The 22,983-nt window shown below is 39.4% G+C and overlaps 1 protein-coding gene across 2 annotated transcripts in view; it reads left to right on the plus strand.

Moving 5' to 3' along the window:
- Positions 1-556: 556 nt before the first annotated feature.
- Positions 557-22,983, plus strand: part of LOC121526154 (glycerophosphodiester phosphodiesterase domain-containing protein 5-like) — an 81,209-nt gene continuing 58,782 nt past the window's right edge. For both annotated transcript variants that reach the window (XR_005993290.1, XM_041812576.1), the window contains exon 1: positions 557-984. The gene's annotated coding sequence lies outside the window, so the exon portion shown is untranslated. The remainder of the gene's footprint in view (positions 985-22,983) is intronic.

Genomic DNA, 22,983 nt, shown 5'->3' on the forward strand with positions numbered 1-22,983 from the left:
AAACTTAAAAAAGAAGACCTTGATATATATCTGTGCTCTATTTCTCTGTTTTACTTATTTCTATATGGAAAATAAATGGGTTTTAAACGTTATCTAGTCCGTTTTTGACCACATATTAAAGTTAATCGCCTTGTATTTTGATTTTAATTGCTGTATATTCAAATGAAAATCAAATAACTCCCCTTTTATAATTTAATCACCGTTTCAGAACGTAATATGATGACTAATAAAAACATGGACTTATAATGATATGAACACGTTGTTGCGTTTAAGTGACATCGGAATTTCTATTAACCTGATGTTGGTCCTTTGCTGTAGATTGGCTCTGAATACTCTTACAGAAGGTAACAGTGTTGTGTAGTTATCTGTTAATCTTTCGAACCTTATTAACATTATTAAACTGATCAAATCCAGGTAACAGGAGAAGCAGAAAATCTAACGGTCAAACTGTTTTAACTGTAACCAACTGCACGGTAAAAAGGATTGTTTCCCACATGACGTGAACGCGCGGACCAGGAGTAAAGTCAGCTTGGTGACGCTCTCACACAGTACAGGAGGGCTCGAGATAAAACGGACCGACACACTCCTCCCTCTATTCAATACATTGAATTACTCTGCGGGCTGAAAGTGCCACTGCTCACAAAAGACGAGGATGTACGCGTTACTTATCCAAGGGACCAGTATCAAAGAGGACAGAGAAACTAAGTACGTGAGACGAGACTTATTTTAGATGAGCTGAAGCCTTGAAAACCGTCCGCGCTCACCGGCTCTTTTCTCCTTTGTTATCGGTGTAAAACTTTGGCTCGGTCAGCATTTACGGACGGGCCACCCAACCCTCACTCTTTACCTTTGATACGGGTTAACCCCGTTTGACTGCCGATGAACAGTTAATCGTTGGAAGTGGAGAAGACAATATTCGACATTACCGTTGGACCGCAAAAGTCAACCTCAAATCAAAGAAAAGTGGAGACAGCCCCCAGACAGGTGAGCGTTCAACGGTTTTTGTAGGTGTTTTCCCTTTCAGGCTACCTTTGTGTTACTTGAAACAGTGATGTCTTGACAGTTATTTATTCTTTCAAAACATATTCTGAATTGAACTACCTCAGTAGCCGTTAAAAGTCTAGGTTATCTCGCCGTTACAGAGTTTTGTAACCTCGGTAACACTCTGGAGGCTAACGTGTCTGAACCCATCAGAGGACGGCTCTGCTGCTCCGTGGCTCAGTAACTAGCTACCAGGCTGCTCACTGGTGGTCTCGTGCACTCAAAGGACACAGGGCACGCCCATCACGCTGTAGCCCATCTTATTAGAAAAGCGACGTAATTGATTTACTAGTTACCCTTTCTCATCATTTCTTTTACCTTGTTTGGATGAAAGGAAGCTAAAGAGGGCTGACGTGTTAGGTGGCTTGGTCGTTGGGGGCGTAGTGAATCATGAAATTAAATTGGTTAAGTAAAAAACAAGGCATACACGTCACATGTTGAGTTTAACTAAAGTGCATGCACACAATATGAATACAGAAAACATCCAACCACACACTTACCATTAGTGCGTAACATGTACACAAAACAAATGCAAACAAGTCCTGTCTACTGACTCTGTGTCTAGTCATTATTTGTGCAAGTAAATTTCCTATTATGTCAGACCTGACACAAAACATCACCGTATGCTATCCTGTAGGGTTGTGAGAAAAACAGCTCCAGGGCCCCATTGTAATTTAAGTCAGCCACCCTTGATGCTCATTATGTTTGTATGCAGTTACAGCTGGGAAATATGACCTAAAAGTAATATTGCCTTAATTAGACCATATTGTAATACACATTGTATATTACAATATTTTGACATCTGTTTTACTGTATAATTGTTTAATTCAGCCCTTTGATGCATCAAATGACCCCAGTATGATTATTGAATTAGACCCTTCTGTATCTTCTACAGTAGTTTATCGTGGATAGAAAGTTAATAAATGTTTTCTCTTGTTTTTTTTTTTACTATTGTTGATTATAAGAAATGATTATTTCCCTAATTTAAGCTACACAGAAACTCACCAATTGCAAGATGCAGCCAGTGGCCAAAACACTGCAGTCTAGTCCACCCATTCAGGCTCACAGATTTGATTATTTTAGTCCCGTTATCTGAGCTGATGCACATTGGATGAGATTCACACCTTGTGAAGTAGCTCTCCTGTGTGATCATCGTGAAAAAAGCCTGTTTGGAAGCACAAACATTTAACTCCTAGGTGTTCATTTAATTAACTGTTATGTGGGGCTATAGATCCATAGTTGTGGAGAAGTGGGTCATATTTATTAGCTGCTAGGCAACCTTTTCTCTTACTTCCATGTACATTTCTGGCAGGGGAGTTTTCAGCAAAACACAGATACAAACACGGATCATACTTTGGGTTAAGTGTGTTGGCTTTTCTGGCTTTTCATATCTTTATCGTTACTGCAGCTGTAATATAGGCATCACCTCGCAACGTTTATGACAAATTATCAGGTTTTCTTCTACGTCTTCCTTTTGAAATTTGAACCACCGCCAGATGACAGATCCAGTTCTGTTTTTCTTAGGAACCGAATCGTCCATTTACATCTCAGACTACCATCTCAAACTAACTTAGACTGTTTGTTTCTCTTCCCTCCCTATGCTTTCCTCCTTCTCCTTCTAATACAAAAAGCGCATGTGCCTAGGAGAGTTTTTCTGATGGGCAGGGAGTGTGCTCTTTGCCAAGAGGGGGATTTGAGGAGACAGTGGGAGGAGCGAAACTCCAGAGAGAATAGCTTGCTGATGGCTTAAAACTTCTATGCAATTTATACTTGTTGGTGGCGATCTAGCCAGTTACATCTCAAAATCTGGCAAAACCTGCGATACATTGAGTATACTCAATATATTGCCCGACTAAACAGACAGAAAAAAATGGTTCATGTAAAAGTAAAACTGGAATTTTAAATGCATGTAAACTTTGTAGTTGGACTGACCAGACTAAAGCCTTTCTGCTTCTGTGCCAAAGCTAGCTGTGCAAACATTTCTGGTCCTCTGCCTCAGCAGAGTGGCAGTACCTTCCACCTCCTCCGCTGCTGACTCTCTTTTCTTCTTTGCAATAACTACAGTTTGAACAACTATTGCTCAATATTTATCAACTCAAACATAAACATGTTTGAGTTGCCATGGTTTCCCAGACAAGAAGGAAAAGTAGTATGGACTGGGAAAATAAAAACCCTTGTTAAGTTTGGGTGGAGTTTTGCATGATGACACAGACACGTATGTAGTGCTCACAGTGCCTTAGGTTCCAGACTTGATGAGAAAGTGCAAACCAGGCTTAAGCTGAATTTCTCAAAATATGACTAACACACCCATGTAATGTGGGTGGAGTTTGATGTACTCCTGCATTCATACACCATAGACTGTAGACAGTATGTGACAAAGTCAGAGTGGCATCACTTACTTGCTTACTGAAAGGGGCTTTTAAAGATAGTCCACAGCAGCCATATTAAAAACACTGTCAAAAAGTGACTCTCCAGTCAGCTCAGTAACTGATGAAGAGGTGGAACTGAGGCAGCCTTACGCCTCCTGCTGAACAGCTAAAACGCGCAGGTCGTATCAGCCACTCCACTTATATTACATAACTTGCATCCTTCTTAAAACCAAAACAGATGAGATATTAAAAAATTACCCCTGTACAGTGTGACCCTAGACATGAATTACTCCAACCCAAATCCTTTTGGAACCCTTGAAACCTTTTTGAGGTGAAATGTGACTTCCACTGTTTCAGCAGCCAGCCTCAAGTGGACACTCATGGAACTGCAGGTTTATGCTGTATTGCATTGACTCTATTTTCCAACCAGGGAGGTTGCTACTTGTTTTACACCCCAGTTAGTATCATGTTGATCTCACTTTGCCTTCATTTAGCAATGTAAGCAAGAAGGACAGCAGAAATTGTGATTTGCTAAGAGTAAAGTGTAGAGTATGTATGAAACTTGCATTGTTAACTAAGAGAAGGCCCAATAATAGCTAAACTGAAGGGGTTTTTTGCCACCTGCTGGAAGGGATTTTCAGCCTCCCAATGCAGTTGTCATATGTCACTCTAAGATGCAGGACCATTTTAATCTTTTTTTCACTACAGTGGTTATGAAGGAAAAGGGTTATGTGCTGCCTTGTAGGGCTGTCAATTAGGGGTGTAATGGTACAGAAACATTTTGGTTTGGTACTTCAATGATTAAAAATATAACTAAATAAATATGTTTTTCAATTACTATTTTTTTTAATTGTTGTATTGACATTTTTATACCCTGTCTTTAAACACTAAAATTTCCCAGCCAACTTGATTGCATCATCATACAGCAGTGATTTAGCTTGTTAAGTATGCAAATTAGCGTCTATCCGGCCGATTTCAACATGGACTGCAGCACTGGATTACCTTTTTAACCAATGGGACCTACTACAAAGTTTGGGAGGACTTTTCACAGCCCATCTTGGTGGATAAAGAGGTTAGAGCCATGTGAAATCTGAGCATAACTTTACCTATGACGCAGATGCAGACATGATGGAGTCCTCTCTCTCCCCCTCCTCTGAGGCTGATAGTTGAAGGTAAAATTAATTTGATTCACAGAGCCAGAGCACCAGTGTTATAATAAAAACGATCTTAAAGAATAGGAAATTCATAACCGGCTGGTGATACTTTTTGTTGTTCCTCCTCGTTACAGTGAAGTTCTTGTTTGAGTGGAGCCTTTTCAAATACTTTGACTGGTCCGCTGGACAATGTGCTGTCAGGGACGCAGCTGCTGAATAATGCCAGTGCTACTGTTGTTGTCTTTGTCCACTGTTGTATTTTACTGGGAAACAAAGTGTTTCTAAACAGGACACTTTTATCTGGGAATATTCAGGCTTGTGTGGTTGCCAGGACAGTGTGACAGTGAGTTGTTAACTGGTTTTCCATCTGTATTTGAGCTTTGCTCCACATGTATCCGTTCGGTACACGTCTATACCGTACTGAGAGGCCTGTACCAAATCGGTTCGGTACCACTGCACGTACCTTTACATCCCTACTGTCAGTATTTATCTACAGTCCCATTCGAATTTCATTTGTTATTTTTTGCAGATTTCTAGTAATATTCAAATATTTATGCACATTTTTTATTAACATGTAAAACGTTCAGTTGCTTTAATCATCATGTAGTTACACATTTGTCCACTAGAGCACCCTCCAATATTGGCCTACATCACAGATTGCAATGAAGAAATAATGAGCTAAAAGCAAAAGTAGTTCATGTTTATTTTTATAATAATAATATAATAATAATAAACTTTATTTGTATAGCACCTTTAAAAACAGAGGTTTACAAAGTGGTTTGACATAAGCAGAATCACAGTTATGGCAAAGCATACTTATGTACTATGGAGGCCTTTAACGGGTATTTTGGTACTGATGGTCAACTGTAAAACGGCTAAACGGGTTAGAAATTAAATGTCACACAAAAATGAATTAAATTGTGCTGCTTATGACGGTGATGACATCATGTTTATAATGAACAAAACATTTAAAAATGTTGGTACTATCTTGTCCCTACATGTTTTTACCTAAAAATGCAAGGCGGGAGCGCAGATGGTGGAGTGGTTTAAGGCACTACCCATGCATGTGGGTGGCCCGGGTTCGAATCTGGCCTGTGGCCCTCTACCGCATGTCTCTCCCCACTTGCTTCCCTGTTTCCGAGTCTATCCACTGTCCTTCCTCTATCAAATAAAGGCATGAAAAGGCCCAAAAATAAATCTTAAATAATAATTTAAAAAAAAAACACAAGGTGATCCACGTTTTCTGAATCAAGAACAGAGCGTTTTTGTTTATCATCGTACCAGCTGTGGAGAAAACCCTCTCTGCCCTGATGGAGGTGACCGGGATGCACAGGTAATGGCGTGCCATCTGGGACAGTAGAGGACACCTGGATCGGGACATTTTCCACCACGACAGCGGGTTACTGTTGGTGGGCATCACAGTTGTACTCTCGCACATCAGCATCTCTTGATGTAGCGAAGCCTCATTTGCCAAATCACCACCAGCGTGTGCACCACCCTGGCAAGAAACATCCACAAACATCTCCAATGGTGGCCATTGCGGCGCATCTGTGTTTTGGTGTGAAAACTTTTTTGTTCATCGTGTCACGTGTCGTGACGAAACATTTGGTCCCTACCCCTACATATAGGTGAAGTAGAGGCCAAGGAGAGAGGAGAGAGACTCCAGAATGATTATAAACAGCAAAAATATAAAACAAAACACTCTTGAACAGTAACTTCAGCGTTCAAATATTAATGAGTTTATAAATATTCAAATTATATTCAGCTCCAAAATTCGTTCCAACAGCCTTACTGCCTTGACAACTGTATAAAGTGCTGTATAAGTGCTAGGGGTAGACTGGTTTCTTCCTGGCTGATTATTGATGTCGATATTTGGCATTTAGCCCAGTATAAGTATCAGCATTATATTTTATTGATAATTGGTAAAATCAATAATTTCAAGGATATGTTATTTTGGCTCTACTGTAAAGTCAGTCTTCCCCTCTGGCTTTGTTTTCACTCTCTACAGTCTCACCTTATGTCCTGCCCACAACACTATGTGACTGGCTTTATGTCACACAACAACCAGTAAATTAAAACTGAGACCTGGGCTGCTTATTTTTCTCAATTTCTTAACATGCATATATACTTTTGACACATAAAGTACTTTTTTTTGTCGTACCAAATGCAAATTGGCTCCAAATATTGGTTATAGGTCCACTAATATAGGCACCATATATAGGCACCACTAATGATCAGTATCGACTCTAAAAAAACCACTACCAGACGACCCTTAATAAGTGCTAATCTACAGCTCTTGCCACTTGCATAATTAATGACACCATTGTTTTTCCTTTGAAAATGAAGGCTGTTTTTTTATGTTCCTGGTATATTTAATAATTTAAATCCCCATTTACTGTACCCTGGAGCACAGTTGGTGTTATCAGGAAAAATGTCAAAGTTTAATCTTATTAAAACTTTGTAAATTGGAGAGGACTGAGTTTGTATGTTGTTTTCTACCTCCTCCTGGGCTGTGTTAACACCTTCCCATCTGTCATTACCACCCCTCAGGTAAAACAGCTAACATTTATTTGTTTTTGCTTAGTCTCCCAGTTGACGGATGACACAAAACATCCCTTGGGCTTTTAGACAAGTACTTTTTAAAGGGATTAGAACCTGTTTGTGTCAATAGTTAGATGACTCAGCTGGGGTTCAGCTAAGCCTTTAAAAGTGACCGTGCAATGCTTTTCCTTTTTCATTGCCTTTTTTATGTACAACATCCAAAACTGATTGAAAGGCCTTGGAGTGGAGTGTGGTGAATACTGCATTTCTTAACCTCTCTCTGGCCTGTATAGCACAGTATAGGAGCCTACATGATTCTGCATAGCAAGTTGGGCTCTTGTCCCCATATGACATTTTTTCAGACCATGATATTTATAAATATAAAGGACGCCATGTGAGAGGAGAAGTCTCTACTACTCTGATTTAAAGATTGCATCTGATGACTGAGGTTAGGAAAAATAATGACATAACACATTTTTCACTTCTTTGATTAGGTTTCAAACAGGCGATGAGATGGTTGTCTTGAAAATGTACAGCCATGCTGAAAAAGGCTCAGGCTTGGTCATAAATGTCTCCAAAGATCAGCCGTGTTTGAGAGATACCGGTTCAGGAGAAAGGCCCAAGAGGAGAAGCGGGAGATGTAATAGGTCAGAACGCTGAGGAATGTGGTATGCTGTGTACACAGCAGTAATCCACTTACTGGTTACCAGCTCTTCTACAAGCACTGTTCTGCAGATACTTCATTTAGCTCTAAAACATTTGTTCTTTTAGTTTCATGCATGGTACTACTGATTAGATGTGAAAAGGTAATCTGTGTAGAGAATTTGACCCTTTTCTCATTTTTTTGTAGTGTTGATTCTGTTATTATGTAAGAGTCTGTGTGTACATATTCTTTGACATATATTAACCCCAGCTTTGAAAAGCTGCTTTTTGGGGCTAGACAGTATAATATGTCATGGAGATATAATGAATCATTGAATTTTTTTAAATGAGATTAAGGTTAAGAAAATAATATCTATATTTATGTAATTTATTTCAGTGTTGATTGGGAAAAAGGTTCTTGACTGTTCATAAGAAGAATCACTAACAATAATATGCTTTATTATTGACCACACAATTATTTATTTGAAATATTTAGTCTAAATTGAGTTAGTCATTTCATCATCTTGTTTTATTTAGTAGAATTGCTGTTAATATTTTTAAAGAAATATTCATTAGGTATGGGTACCTTTCACATTTGAACCTGTACGGTACCGATACGCAAATTGGTACCCATTTTCGGTACTACTGTTTGTGTGTTATGCTATAATAAATGTTATTTAGTTTATAGAAAAAAATCTCAAAATGTCTGAATTTTAGAGATTTATTTCTCAATGTCATCTCAATGTTTATAAATGGAAACCAGACAGAAATCCAGTCAATCACAGAAGACAAAGTAGAGGGGTTTGAGCTTCACTTATCCACTCATTCCAATGCCTGTAGCTTTGGATTCAGCTTTCATACAAACGCTCAAAGCTTTAGTTCTTCACAATATGCAACTTGAGCTCTCTTCAAAGTCCAGCTCTTAGACAAACTGGGTGGTACAAAGTTATTTTGCAAAGCTCAGGGACCCCTTTGAAAAGAAACAAACGAAAAATACATCCTTGACTGAATAACAAGCCTGCTTATTTTTCTTCCTTTCTCTGTAATATTCCCACAACATGAGACCCGCCATAACACAGTTCAAATGTTGACATTTGTTGCTGAGATAACTTCAAATGAGGTTGGAAATTGAAGTTTTTCTTGCCTTTGGGGTTTAGTGTGCCACATCTTGGCTTTCTAGAGAATGTTTTTTTTCATATTTCATGATGATGTTTTTTTGGCTTACAAAGAGTTTTTGCATTGCACGTTTCTAAACCTGGGAAAAATCCATGATGGGACATGCTCATCTGGCCCAGCCGCCTGGCTCAGAAAGTAGAAAAAATGTGATGTCTACACACATATGGCAGTAAGACATTCTTATTTAGACAAACAGGCACTTGATTAAAACTCTCGAGTCAGTCAATTTCTTTTCTCAGTTAAATGGTCAAACTGATTAGACCAGGGTGAACTAAGCCAATAGTGTTACATATTTGCTCTACAGTGCAGTGATGATTCCTGTATTCTGTAGCTGAGAGGATCAGTAGAGGAGGGCAGAACTTTCCTCCAAGTGTGGGAGGACCAACCAAACCTGGGGTTGGGTGCTTGGGCCCTGGTGAGGTCACTAGATGTAAAATCTGAGAATGGCTTGTTTTAGCACACATTTTCTGAAAGGTGGAGAAAGAGAGGGGGAGAGGGGATGGATTCTTCTGGTACTTGAGGGGATTGTGGACAGGACAGGGACACATACTTGTGTTAGAAAAGCCGGAAAAAGTGATTTTTGCATAATATGCCCTCTTTAATTTATGTCCTACATGTTTTAACTGACTCACCTCACAAAGGATAAACAACCCGTATGACTGAGTGGTCTTGCGTCTTTGAAATAGGCCTTTTTTTTAATTTGAAAATTCACCTCCAGCTTCGGCTGCTTGGCTTTCTGTTTTTAGGATCATTATGAAATTAAGTAAACAAGAAGAATGTAGTGCCAGAAGCTCTGTATATGTCACTAGATATTCAGGAGAACCCACATCTACATTGCGTCTAATTGGCTTACCCTGAATTTGTTTTTTCTTTTATTTTTTTTGGCTGTATGCCTTTACTTACATTTAGGATAGCTTAAGAGAGTCAGGATGGAAGAGAAGGGTCCGGGAAGACATGCACCAAACCGTAGATAAAGTGGAGAGTAGGGATGTGCGCTGTTAGCCAGTTTAATGGTTAGTTTGGATATCAGATTAGCCAGATTTACAAGTTTAAATTTACAGGTGATTATCATTTTTATAAACATAGGCCTGAAATCTTGGTCAAATGTTCTTTTGAAACTCTAATGAAGCCTTCTGCCACTAACGGACACTAAGAATGAAGGCTAGTGGAGCTACCTGCTAACTTTTGCCACACTCTACTCAGCACACCATGTATGAAACACACAGTGCTTTGAAATGCCCATATTTTCAGTTTGACAGCCAGTTTACCAAGTGCTTACTTGTTGGCAAGGTCAGCAATAAGAAAACCCACAGTAAGTAGATGAAAGGGGACATTTTGCCTCCTACTGTAGTGCAGATGGACATGCTCCCTTCAGTACTCCGTTCTCCTGCTGTGTATATTGGTACTACAGCAGTAGTCCAGTTAAATTGCTTAATTGAGGTACAACAGTAGCCTGACTTTATGTTGCACTAATCTATTACCATAGCCCAGAATAACATGGATTTTTTATTTCATCAAAATTTCAGCTTCATTTAACATGACATTTTTCAGCTTCTGCTTGTTGTTCTTTTGATGCTGGCCACATGGACTTTTTTTTGTATTTTCTCAGCTTGGGGGGGGGGGGCATAATAAGGTCATAAACAAATAAATTTTTGGGTCTATTTACCACTAGTGTGCAAATGAGCCTGTTCTATGAACCAACTTTTTAAAGTGAAGGATGGAAGTTTCCTTTTTGACCTCCTTTTTTGTTGTTATTTCATAGACCAAAGAAATGGATGAACTTGTCTAAGGGTCAACTGATAAAGATTTGTCCAGGCTGATACCAATAGCAATCATGTTAATCTAACCCATAATCAATATTTGGAACTGATGTGCATTTATGGTAAAAATGAGCCATAAGTGACAGCAGTTCCAGTGTCATATTTCGACAAGACAGGATAAAAATCTTTCATTCAAAAAAGGTGCTGCTTCATTACTGATTATTAAAAATGTATATGGCTTATACCCTTTTGACATCCAGCCAATCAGATATTGTCGTAGGCTGGAGAGAGACTGTGGAGAGTGAAAATGGAGCAAGAAAGGAAGACACAACTCACAGAGGTAGTGGACTCGAAGCCAAAGTAGTGGACTTTTAATTTATTTAGTAAATTTTATTGGTGATTGATAAAATACCTATACAGATAATCAGCTAAATGCAGAATATTGGTCCTGATAATGGGCCTGGCTATTATTTTTTTTTTAACATGTTTTATTGAATTTTGAACATTTAAGAGGAAAAAAGGAGGAAAACTGAAAAGAAAAAAGAAAACGAAAAACACATGACAGCAAGTACTGAAATAAGCAGAGTATAAACCAAGTGGGATCAGACAATACATACAAAATAAAACGAAATGGTCAAAATATCCCTATAACAAGCATGATGTACTAGTACAGGCGGTTCCACGTAGACATTTCTATATCACTGTAATTGGATATCAAATGTGGTTCAATGAATCCACAAAGCAGGAAAGGTAATAAAGCACAATAAAATAACCTAATATTAAAATAAGATACACATTAGAGAACCTCAAGGATTTTGAAGAGTACATGAGGGGCGCCAGTTTACATCACAACATCCCTTCTTTATTAAGTCTGTGATGCAGTCTGGAAGATAGTCAAGAAAGGGCACCCAAAGCTTGTCAAAAGACTTCTCATTTCCTTTCAACCTTGAACTTAAACGTTCCATCGGCAAAACTTTAAGAATTTCTCCATGCCACTGACTGATAGTTGGAGGTCTGGATTTAATCCACTGAAATAAAACACATCTTCTTGCCAAGACAGTAAGCTTGCTCAAAAGTTTATGTTGGACATTTGTCAAACAGAGTTTCTCACTTGCTATGTTTAAAAGAAACAAACTGGAATTTACCTGTATTGTCTTACCAAAAATAAGATTTAATTCCTGTGAAACTTTTACCCAAAAATCATATACTTCAGAACAGCTCCAGATACAATGAATGTAAGAACCGACCTCTTTCTTACACTTTATGCAAAGGGGAGACAACTCAGGATAAAAGGTATTAAGGGATTGGGGTGTACGTTGCAATCTGTGAAGGATTCTGTACTGACTTTCTGATATCCTGTTGCACAAAAAAGTTTTCCTACGGACTCTACAGCATCAGACCAAGCCTGCTCCCCAAACTCAATCCCAAGGTCCCTCTCCCATAAACGTTTAGTTTTGTTGATGTTCAATGTCTTGAGAGACTGTAACTTCCTATAGGCATGGGATATGAATTTTTTATTGAGGCAAAATTGTAACAAAAATGAATCAATGTCAGAAGCTTTAGGCAAAATTTCAGGTAGGTCAAGGCTGCTGATGAAATGTCTCACCTGTAAATAACCGTAAAAATGTTTAGAGGGTATGTTATATTTGTTTCTGACTTGTTCAAATGATAATAACTTATCAGCTTCAAACAAATCTCCAACAATCCTAACACCACAATCATACCAGTGTAGGAAAATATTTGCACCCAAACCTGGAGGGAAGGCCGGGTTGTGGATGATAGGTTGTAAAACAGATGAGGACCCCTTTCTCTGAATAAATTTAACAATCCTCTCCCAGGTTTTGATTGTATTCATTAAAATTGGGCTGCTTTGTACCTCAGCTGGAAGAAGAGATAATTTATTTGTGATGAGACCAATTAAAGATAAAGAGGGGCAGTGCCAGGTATCAACATGGGTCTCCTGCTTGGGATCAAGAAAATGTCTCAGCCAATCTGACACTATGCGCATGTGGCATGACCAATTATAAAAGTTAAGTCCGAATTGACAAACCACCTCTCTCTCTTGGCAATTTCAGTGTTTTAAGACTGAGACGTGATTTTTCCCATGCCAGATAAATTTCAAAATAGCTTTATCAATGTCAGTGAAAACTGATTTATTGATCCTCAGTGGGAGCATTTGCATTGGGTACAGGATTCTTGGGAGAATGTTCATTTTAATTAAACTGACTCTACCAAACCAAGAGAGAGGAGGTCATACCACCTAAGAAGATCACTTTTAATGGCAGAAATAATGGGAAGAAAATTCATTTTAAACAGACTGCCTAAATCGGCTGAGACCCTGACACCTAAGTATGTAAAGCCAGAGTCAGACCACTTAAATGGAAAGTTCAACAAGGTACTTTTGTCCCCAAAGTCTCCCAAAGGCAAGGCCTCAGATTTGTCATAATTAATTCTATAACCAGAAAAGCTGCCAAATGCATCTATAATTTTAACAAGGGCAGGAATAGACATTTCAGGCTGAGTCATAAAGAGGATGACATCATCCGCATATAGGGCTAGCTTATGCACAGTTCCAGCAAGACATACACCAGAGATATCTTTAGAGCACCTTACAGCCTCTGCAAGCGGTTCGATAGCCAATGCGAAGAGAAGCGGGGACAGGGGGCATCCTGCCGCTCCTCGTCCCAGTTTAAAGGCGTCAGAGGCACAGCCATTAACCAACACTCTTGCCACTGGGGCACTATACAGCAGTCTCACCCATTTAATAAAATCAGGTCCAAGTCCGAATCTTTCAAGCACATCAAAAAGATAGTCAGACTCCACCCTGTCAAATGCTTTAGCTGCGTCCAGAGTTACACATAGGATTCTTTCTTGAGTAGAGCGAGCATATTGTATTACATTTAAAAGGCGCCGAACGTTTGAGTGTGAAAACCTATTTTTTATGAATCCTGTTTGATCGCGTTTTATCAAGGCTGGGAGGTGGACCTCCAACCTCCTGGCAAGAAGTTTTGACAGCAATTTACAATCCACTCCTATCAAGCTAATTGGTCTATATGAGGAGCAACAATCTGAGGGCTTATTCTTCTTTAATATAAGAGAAATATTGGCAAGGTTAAGTGTCTGGGGTAAAGTTCCCTGTTGAAAAGATTCTGTATACATTCTAGTGAGTGGATCCACTATTATTTTAGCCATTTTCTTATAAAATTCAGGGCAGAACCCATCAGGGCCTGGGGCTTTCCCATTTGGTAAGAATTTAATTGTATTTAACACCTCCTCCTTAGTGACTGGACCACATAGATCTTCTCTGCCCTCTGCCTTTAGAGTCGGCAAATTTAAATGATCTAGAAAACTGGCCCTGTCACTGGCAGAATCATGGCATTCAGGAGAATATAATTTTTGGTAAAAGAGTTTCATAATGTTAACCATATGTTTAGTTTCAAAGTGTTTAACCCCCCTGTCATCTTTTAGTGAAGGTATTATATTGGAGTCCACCCTACCTTTTGCCAAACGGGCCAGAAGTCTTCCCGGCTTATTAGCGGATTCAAAAAGACGGTGCTTAGCATAAAAAATGGCCATTTCTGCTTTATTGGTAAGAAGATTATCAAGGGCTGAGCGGGCAGCATCTAGCTTCTTCAGAACTGATCCGGAGAGTGAGTGATTATATACCCTCTCCAGGTCAGCAATCTGAGATTCAAGCTCTAGTTGTTGTTTGAGCGCTTCCTTTCTTTTTGCTGAAGTGAAAGATATGGCTACTCCTCTTATATATGCTTTAGCTGCTTCCCAAAGTGTGGAAGCTGAAACATCAGGAGTGTCATTAATGGAAAAAAATAATGTCAGTTCTTCCTCTAAGAGAGTAAGAAACTTAGGGTTACTGAGCAAGGATGGTTGGAGCCTCCAGTGTCTTGTAGAGGGGTCAAAATAAGGAGGTGTGAGTTCTAAGTTAATTAGTGAATGATCTGAAATGGTCATTGATTTTATATTACAAGAACTAACCCTGTCCAGTGCTTGCCTTGAGGAAAAAATATAGTCAATTCTTGACTGCGAATTATGTGGACGGGAAAAAAACGTGTAGTCTTTCACTTTTGGGTGCATAATCCTCCATGTATCAAATAAATTAAGGTCATTACAGAGCTCTCGAGTAGCTAAAGCCATTTTAGATGGGCGTGAGGATTTAAGAGGACTATGGTCTAACTCTGGTTCCAAGCAGGAGTTGAAATCTCCACCAATAATAACAAGAGGTGAGATAATAGAGGATAAGTCAGCCAGTAGTTTAGAATAAAAACAGTTTTCGTAGGTATTAGGTGAGTAAATACATCCCAAAGTAAGCTTTTCACCGTATAAAAAGCCTGAGATTAATACATATCTACCTTCAGAGTCCTTTATACATTTATCTAGTGTAAAGGGCAGTCTCTTATGCAACAGGATTGCAACCCCTCTGCTTCTGGAGTTGAAGGAAGAATGAAAAACTTGGCCCACCCAGTCTCTTCTCAGCTTCAAATGCTCAAGGTCATTTAAATGCGTTTCTTGTAAAAAAGCCAGATGGGTCCCCTCTTTTTTGAGTGATGAAAGAATTTTGCGTCTCTTAACTACATTGTTGACTCCCCTAATGTTCCAAGTGACTACTTTAGTAACACTCATCTTACTAGTGATAAAAATACCACGTACTTCAAAATACACCACGCTAGAGCTCTGTTATACGTAAATCTAGAAAATAAAAACCAGTAAATTGTGCTGTCATGTGAAAAAACCCTCCCGAACGACAACAGAACACAAAAAGGAACCAAAACCCCTGAGATCCCAACCAGACATGTCAAGAGAGACAAACATCCAAACAGTAAGCAAAGAAACACCCACTGGGTATTACAGAGGACACGACTCCAAAGGAGGTCATTACCGAGGAGAGGGCACCACAGGGAAAAAGAAATGAAGAAAAACCAAAGGTCCTCCCCAGAGCCCCCACACCTGCCCTAAAAAAAACATTAAACAACCTATGTTCATTCTGCAAAACCTAAATATGGCCCCTCAAGCATGCATAACCAGGGCATCAAGTGACGAGTATGAGATATCACCCAGACCATCTTGAACATATCCTCAAACCAAAGTGCTGCACAGAATTACATTCTTTCCATATTCTAATTCCAAGGGGAAAAAAAGGAAAACTATATAAGTGGAAATGGCATGCTGCTGTACTGTTCAAAATGAAATATAAGGCAATGGGTAGACCTTTAATATGTAAGCAACAAAAGGCATAAATATCCAATGCCTATGAAAAACTATTTTCCCCCTATATTTAGAGCAATAAAAAATATCTGACAAAATACAGAAACTAGAAATCTGCACCAAATAATCGCTAATGATGTTCAAAACGGGCTTAAGACTTCAGCAAAGTGGCTGCTAAAAAAAAACCCAGGAAAATGAAACCAGCCCTAAGTTACAATCAGATGGAAACTTCAATAACATCCAAAGTAACTGTCAGCCGGTATACTTGCAACATCGTTTCTCTCATGTATCTAAGTCATATCTCACCGGTAGTTATATTCAGTTAAGCTTGACCAAAAAGTCCAGAGCCTCTTCGGCGGTGATGAAGCTGCGCTCCGTTCCGTTGTGTTGCACTGCAAGCCTGGCAGGAAACAGCATCCTGAATCGTATTTTCTTGTCAATGAGTTTTTGTACAACACTGTTGAAAGATCGGCGTTTCAGCCGCACCGCAGTAGAGAGATCCTGGTGGATTAAGATGCGGGATCCCCCATGCTCCAGATTTCCCATCCTCCTTACGGCCGAAAGGATTCGCGGTTTGTCCCGGGAGTTGTGAAGCTTGATGATCACCGGGCGGGGGTGGTCACTCCTCGGTCCTGCAGTACGGTGTGCCCGGTCCAGCTTTATCCGTCCTTTAGCAGGAGACAGGCCGAGCAGCGATGGCAGCCAGGTTTCAAAAAACTGAATTGGGATCTCGCCTTCCGAACCCTCCTTCAGGTTAAGGATTCGTAGGTTGTCACGTCTGCTTCGGTTCTCCGCGTCGTCTAGCTGTTCGGACATGGTCGCCTGCTTGTTCTCCATTTGTGCTAAACGTAGTTCAAGAGCAGCGACCTGGTCTTCCACGGATGAGACCCGCTGTTCTGCTTCGGTGATGCGTTTAGACTGTCCCTCCAAGCTACTGGCAATTTTCTCCAAAGCTTCTGAGAGTTTAGACAGCTTCTGCTCCATGACTTCACTTATATTTTGAGTCACTTCCCGCACTAGCTCGGACATGTCCATACCGTTAGCTTCCGTGGTGGTTGGGCTAGATGCTATTGTTGCTAGCGGCGCGTGGTCGGTGATCTTCGATTGAGTTGTTTGCCTTAAATTGGCTGGTCTTTCTCTCAGAGACTGTGACCACGGTTTAGAGGCCATAATAGAGCATCACCAGGAAGAAAAAACAGACTTAAGAATGAACTTTTAAACGGAAAATAGTCGGACAGGAGCAGGAGCCCCACAAAGACACAGCCTTCAGTCAGCCATGGTCACGTGACCCCCCGGGCCTGGCTATTAATCAGCCAATCCCTAATCTTCTCACCACAGAAAGATGTTTTGGAGAGATGGGATGTTTGGAAAATAATTACATTCATTTTTATGAATGAAAAAAAAAACCTGAGCACAATACGGGTAAAATACATGGACTGTATACACATCAATCATAAATGAAAAATACATCAAATGATGCTGAATTGATTAGAGCCAAATGGTACCAAATGAAGAGCCATTTGGGAGCTGAAAGAGCCAGGTCTTATTACTGAGCTGAGCCAAATTATCTATCTAAATCTCTGAAAGGAGCCAGAACCACCATTTGCCACAGGTTGAAGAATGGGACTTTTTGTCCACTATGAAGATTGTTCATTTCCACCACTTACCATTTCTTGTTTGTTAAATATAAAAATGTTTTTTTCTGTTTCCCTTTTGGCAAAATTATACAACTAGTAGATTAAAGTGCTAATTATTCAAACCCACACACTTTCAACTGCTTAAACAGGATCATTGTGGATTAGAGGTTAACGCTGTCACCATGTAACAGGATACTTAAAGCCCTCAAAGCAGATTGGAGTCTTCTTTGTGAAGTTTGCATGTTTACCATCCTGCTTCTAAATTTATGTCTGAGTGAACATCTCTACCCTTTGAGTTGAGTACCTAATATCTAGTCAAATTATAGATTCCTGTTGTCATTATACACTGGTAGAAAGCTCAAGATAGAAGCTCTTTATTTGCAATCCTTAAATCAATAATGACAAACCTCCTCATCCACAAGGTTCCTTCAGGGCTCCTAATATGACTTCATAGTACACTTTGTCCACATTACTTTGACAGGCCATGTCCCTGCAGCATCCAGCCAGCTTTATTCTCTATCAAAACACCTCTGCTAAAGCAACAGCACCTCTTTAAATGACAGCTCATACCATAAGGTTAAGTCCACCTTCATATGGAAAGCCTGGATTATTTTTATCTCCTGATGACAAATGAAAGTAATATCTCCACACATCACTCGACCTACTTACACCTGTCAGTTTTTCCGTACTAAATGAGGGGGTGGTTATCGCTCTCTTCTCTGTAAATACAGTTTGTGGTGATCCAGTAATGATAATGAGTGACAGCAATGCCTCTCCTCTTTGTGTTGTCAATTTTCCAAATAGAAGGTACTGATGGAATGTGATTAGATTAAATTTTCCTCGGATTATCTCAGACCTATTTATGTTTAAATTGATGAACTGCCAGTTTTATGGGCTAAATGTCAGATTGTCTTGTTGTCCCTATTACTTATTCTACTTCCCATTGATTGCTGTTTGCTAACATCATGGCCTGTTGATTTTCTACAGTAATTTCATGCTTTTTCTCTTTTTAAAAAGTAAACTATCCACCTATCTCATCCTTCTTTGAGCCACACTTGTCATACAGCTGTAAAGAGTGTCTTTGGAATCAGTTTTATGATTTATTAATTCGCTGGTGTAAACCACTTTAAAGATTGCTCAGCTGGCTTGGCTTGAATGATACATCAATCACGCACTAACAGCGAGCTGTCTGTTCTCCATCAAGCTGCTCTGTCCTTGTTTATGTGTTTACTGGTCATATTAATACTTTGCCATTTTGCCGCTTTGCTAATGCTGTAAACTTAAATGGATCTTAAGTTTCAGAATAAACAATCTTCAAACACAAAGTGAGTCCTAATGCTGTCAAAGACAGAATCATCTCACGTTGCATCAAGTCTTCTGTTAAAGTTGTATTTTTGTGGTGTTGGCAATTAATTGAAAGCAAATGTAAGAAGCTGGTTACCCAGAATTTCAGGGCTCTTTCACATCAGGCCACAGATCCAAGTAAATTTGACCCAAATTCTAGTTTCATTTTGTTTGTGAGAACTTAAGCATATCTTACTTGGGTATTGGGCTTGAGACCACTTGTCTCAGGCACCGTACATGGAGGATGTGAACACAACCGGGCCTGAGTAAGGTGAATTTGTCTGCAAGTAGAGATGTAGGATCAGTTCTACAGGTCTCCTGACCCTTGAAAACTGTCAAATCTATGCAACACAGGCCTTTTTCATCCTCTGAGCAGTGCCGTAGATAAAAGTAGGAAGAGGTTCGTTGTTGGTGCCTTCAAAATAATAAAAACATCCATAGCCTGCAGGATAGACCCCACTGTCCATGGAGATTAAACAAATGTTGAACTGAGTATTGCCAAGGTTTTCTCTTCTTTCTTCCTCTTGGCAGATTTTCAAACCAATCGTGTACTCATCACATCATTCTGCACACCAGTTTGATACCTGCTGTATCAAACTGGTGTGCAGAATGACAGGGTTGGGAAAATGATTTTCCAGTTTTTAGTCATTTAAATTTCATTTTCATTTATATTCGATTTATGTTAAAAAAGATTTAAAAAACCTGTTTTTGTTGTCTTGTTCCTTCTGACTTTATGACCAGAGCGGAGCAAACCTAGTGAACCAGTGAAATGGAAAGAAAAATTTAACTTAGCAAATTAAGTTGAAATTAGCACAGTGCCATGCTCTGTTAACCTGTGAATGGTCATTTCCATTAGGTGTTAGCATCAAGCAAACTCAGTTGTATCTCCTTGTCAGTTTCCTGCAGTCTCTCTTCAATAATTACTAGTGACTTTGTAAGAGTAATTTTACCTGAAATGTACACGTCGCTATGATGAAGTTCTTGCTGAGTAGAGTTTTGCTTTTTCTTTTTTGCTCATACTCATCACTTCTTGCCTAGTTGCCTCTGTCATGTTTCTACAAGTGCAGTTGCATTGTGGAAGTGTCCCTAAGTCTGCCTTGGGGATTTGAACCTAGAAACACTCACCATTATGGCAGACCCCAGCTCCTCCTAATTCCACTCAGGATGTTTGAAAGGCCACTTGGTAAAATCTCAGGACCTGACTGTTCTGAAACTGTCCCTTAAATGTTGGGATTTCATGTTAGAGAGGGAGCTAATGGCTGTTATCAGTTCTACCGGTGATCAGTCATTTGTCTCCAAAGGCCATAAGTGCCAGGTTCTTGGGCCGGTGGGCCCAAGACTCAGTGAGGTGGTGTTTATCACAGTCACAGTCAGCTGGGGCAAAGCTGATTGAGTAGCTCCTGAGTTGTTTGCGGTTGAACCTTATGTCAGACTAGGGGTAAGAAGGAACTGTGGGCAATTTGCTGTGGCTATTCAGTTCTCCTTCACCACAAGGACTCATGGGAGTAGTTTGTTGTAAGTTCTGTTTGGCTAATGTAATTCATTGTGGCATTTAGATTAGAGTGAAACATTAAAAGCGTTGTTTTGTTTATAGATGCAGAGACTTTCAACATTAAAAGCAGAACCATGAAAGTCAGACTTCTCTATTTCATTTTAATTTGGCATCACATACAATACCCACCCTGTTTTCAAACCCAAGACATCAAATAAAGCTGCTTTGCTGGTGACCCGGTGCTTCAAAATATGATGTCAGTACCACTGTAGGGTCCTTTCTGGAGTCACAGTTTAACCTGACAGCATCTATTTATCATCAGAATTGTTGTTAGAGGCCTTGAAAGCCTTACATGAAGTATCTTAATATATCAGTTTGTCTTTCCATATGTCTACTTTAGATTTTATTTTATATTGCGTAGTTGCTAAATTTGTTGCAATTTTGATAAAACATGGGCATGTAAATCATGAAGCCTTTAGGAAAGACCAAGCTGAACATGCAGTTGTCTTAGACAAGTTAGGCATGAAAACAATGGGTGTCAAAACTTGAACTATTTTAGAAATTTATCACAGAAAAAGGATGCATTAAGAAATGGTTGCTGATTAGTAGGACTAGGTTGTGTTACATTATCCATCAGTGAAAAGAACACCAGCTGTGATCATTTAACACATCTGTACCAATCTAACATATTAGAAGCAAAAAGTGTAGCTTATTTTTATCAGTCCTCCTGTTAATCCCATTGTGTTGAGTCATCATTTTAATTTAAGCAGTGCCTATTTCAGGCACTGCTGGTTTCCTAGCTAGCTCTGTATTGCCAGCAGCGTTACTGCACATAGAATTAGGGGTGTAAATCACCTGTTTCATTGCGATGCAATAAAATATCGATATTTTAAATGACTTATTTTTCGTCACAAAATCTGCCACAATACGATTTTGAACTGATTCAATATAGGGGCCTACAATTGATATTAGATGAATTTATGCACAACTCTCACACAGTTAGAGTGAATAAATACTGGTGCAGTGACAGCAGAAGCATCACCTGTTGCCTGACATAAGGAGGAGACTCACAGAGTCCCCTGCACACAGGTCACTTCTCTGACTTCTGATCAGGAATTCAGGCAGACTTTAACGCATGTTTGTTGTGGAAAATGAGAAAACGTGCAATTTTGGCTAAGATCAAAAAAGCACAGAAGGGGCAGCATGACATACACCAGGTCACCTGACTGTTGAGTACGCACACATTGCCATCATGATAGAAATACAATATGTCATTCAGAGGGAGGGTAGAATATAACATCTCTGCTGCTGCTGCTGCTGCAGAAAATAAAATTTGTATCAAACTGGTGTTTTAACACACATTTCTGGTTAAAGAACTAGTATTCCTTCTGCAGTTTGTAAATGGCAGATGCGCAAATTGTGCTTTAATCTAAATTTCGATTGATTGCCCAGCCTTAGTTTTAACCAGTTTAGGCCAGATGTAATGATACCTTTAAGGTGATACTGTGCATCTACCTTTAAGACCAGATACAATATCAATGTGTTTTGGATGATGTTATAGTTGTCAGCATGTTATTGTTTAAAACTGCTATTTTGGTTAAAGCAAGCAGAAGAACCACATTAATGTTGCTTTCAGGACCTTAGATGTTACGAGTAAACTGAATTACAGGATAGAAGCAAGCCTGTTACCTTATTTTCAATGACACACTTGATTGCTTCTGTGGAAAATATAGAGATTTTACGGTCCTTTCTGTCAGACACAGCTGAGTTCATGCATCAGTTTTAAGCTCTCACGGTGTGTGATGCAGGTGTTGAGGGGAGACTCCCACAGGATTTGGGTAATAATATTACATTATGAGCTGTCTTTTTATTGTGGAGGAAGAACCAAAGGTAATTTTGAGACGATATTAAATTATGACATCACCGGAGGGATGCAGGAGCAAGAGGCTGTAACTTTCAAATTACTAAGACCTCCAGTCTAAATCAGTTTTTGGACAGCATGGACTTATTTTTTCTTTCATCCTCAACACACTGATATAAAAATATTTATAGTCTGTTTGTCAGTATCAAACAGAATTATCCAGTGGTATTAGTTTCACCTGAGCACCTACACAATATGAAGACTTCTGGCCAGTACAAACATGTCTTGAAGGTTTTGCTGTCTAGGGAAATTTATAATCTAGCTTTGTCATGTGTACAGAGGAATTACAGAAAGCAGCAAGAACATAATCTGCATTAGCTGTTGTTTTTATTATCACTGCTTTCTTCCCTCCCACCCCATTGTCTCTTCTTATTTGTTGTCGGTCTTTCAGGTTTGGTCCTGTAGATCCATGCCTTGTTTGAATTTTGATCAGAGATTTGCTTTGGCGATACCAACAGTGTAAATAAGGTACAAAAGGCCCTTGTCACTTAAATCATAACTTTCATTGCAAACACTCTGTACTTTGCCTTGTATGACTGACTGCACTGTATCCCAGTAACACAACACAAACATGACTTAACCAGTGGCCAATCTGTTAAAGCTTTTTGACATTGCATTGAAGGATAACGGTGATCTTATTTATATGTTGCATCATCATTTGAGCATTTGGATACCAAGTTCACTGC

Source organism: Cheilinus undulatus, linkage group 2 (genome assembly GCF_018320785.1).
Source record: "Cheilinus undulatus linkage group 2, ASM1832078v1, whole genome shotgun sequence".
Lineage (NCBI taxonomy): Eukaryota > Metazoa > Chordata > Actinopteri > Labriformes > Labridae > Cheilinus > Cheilinus undulatus.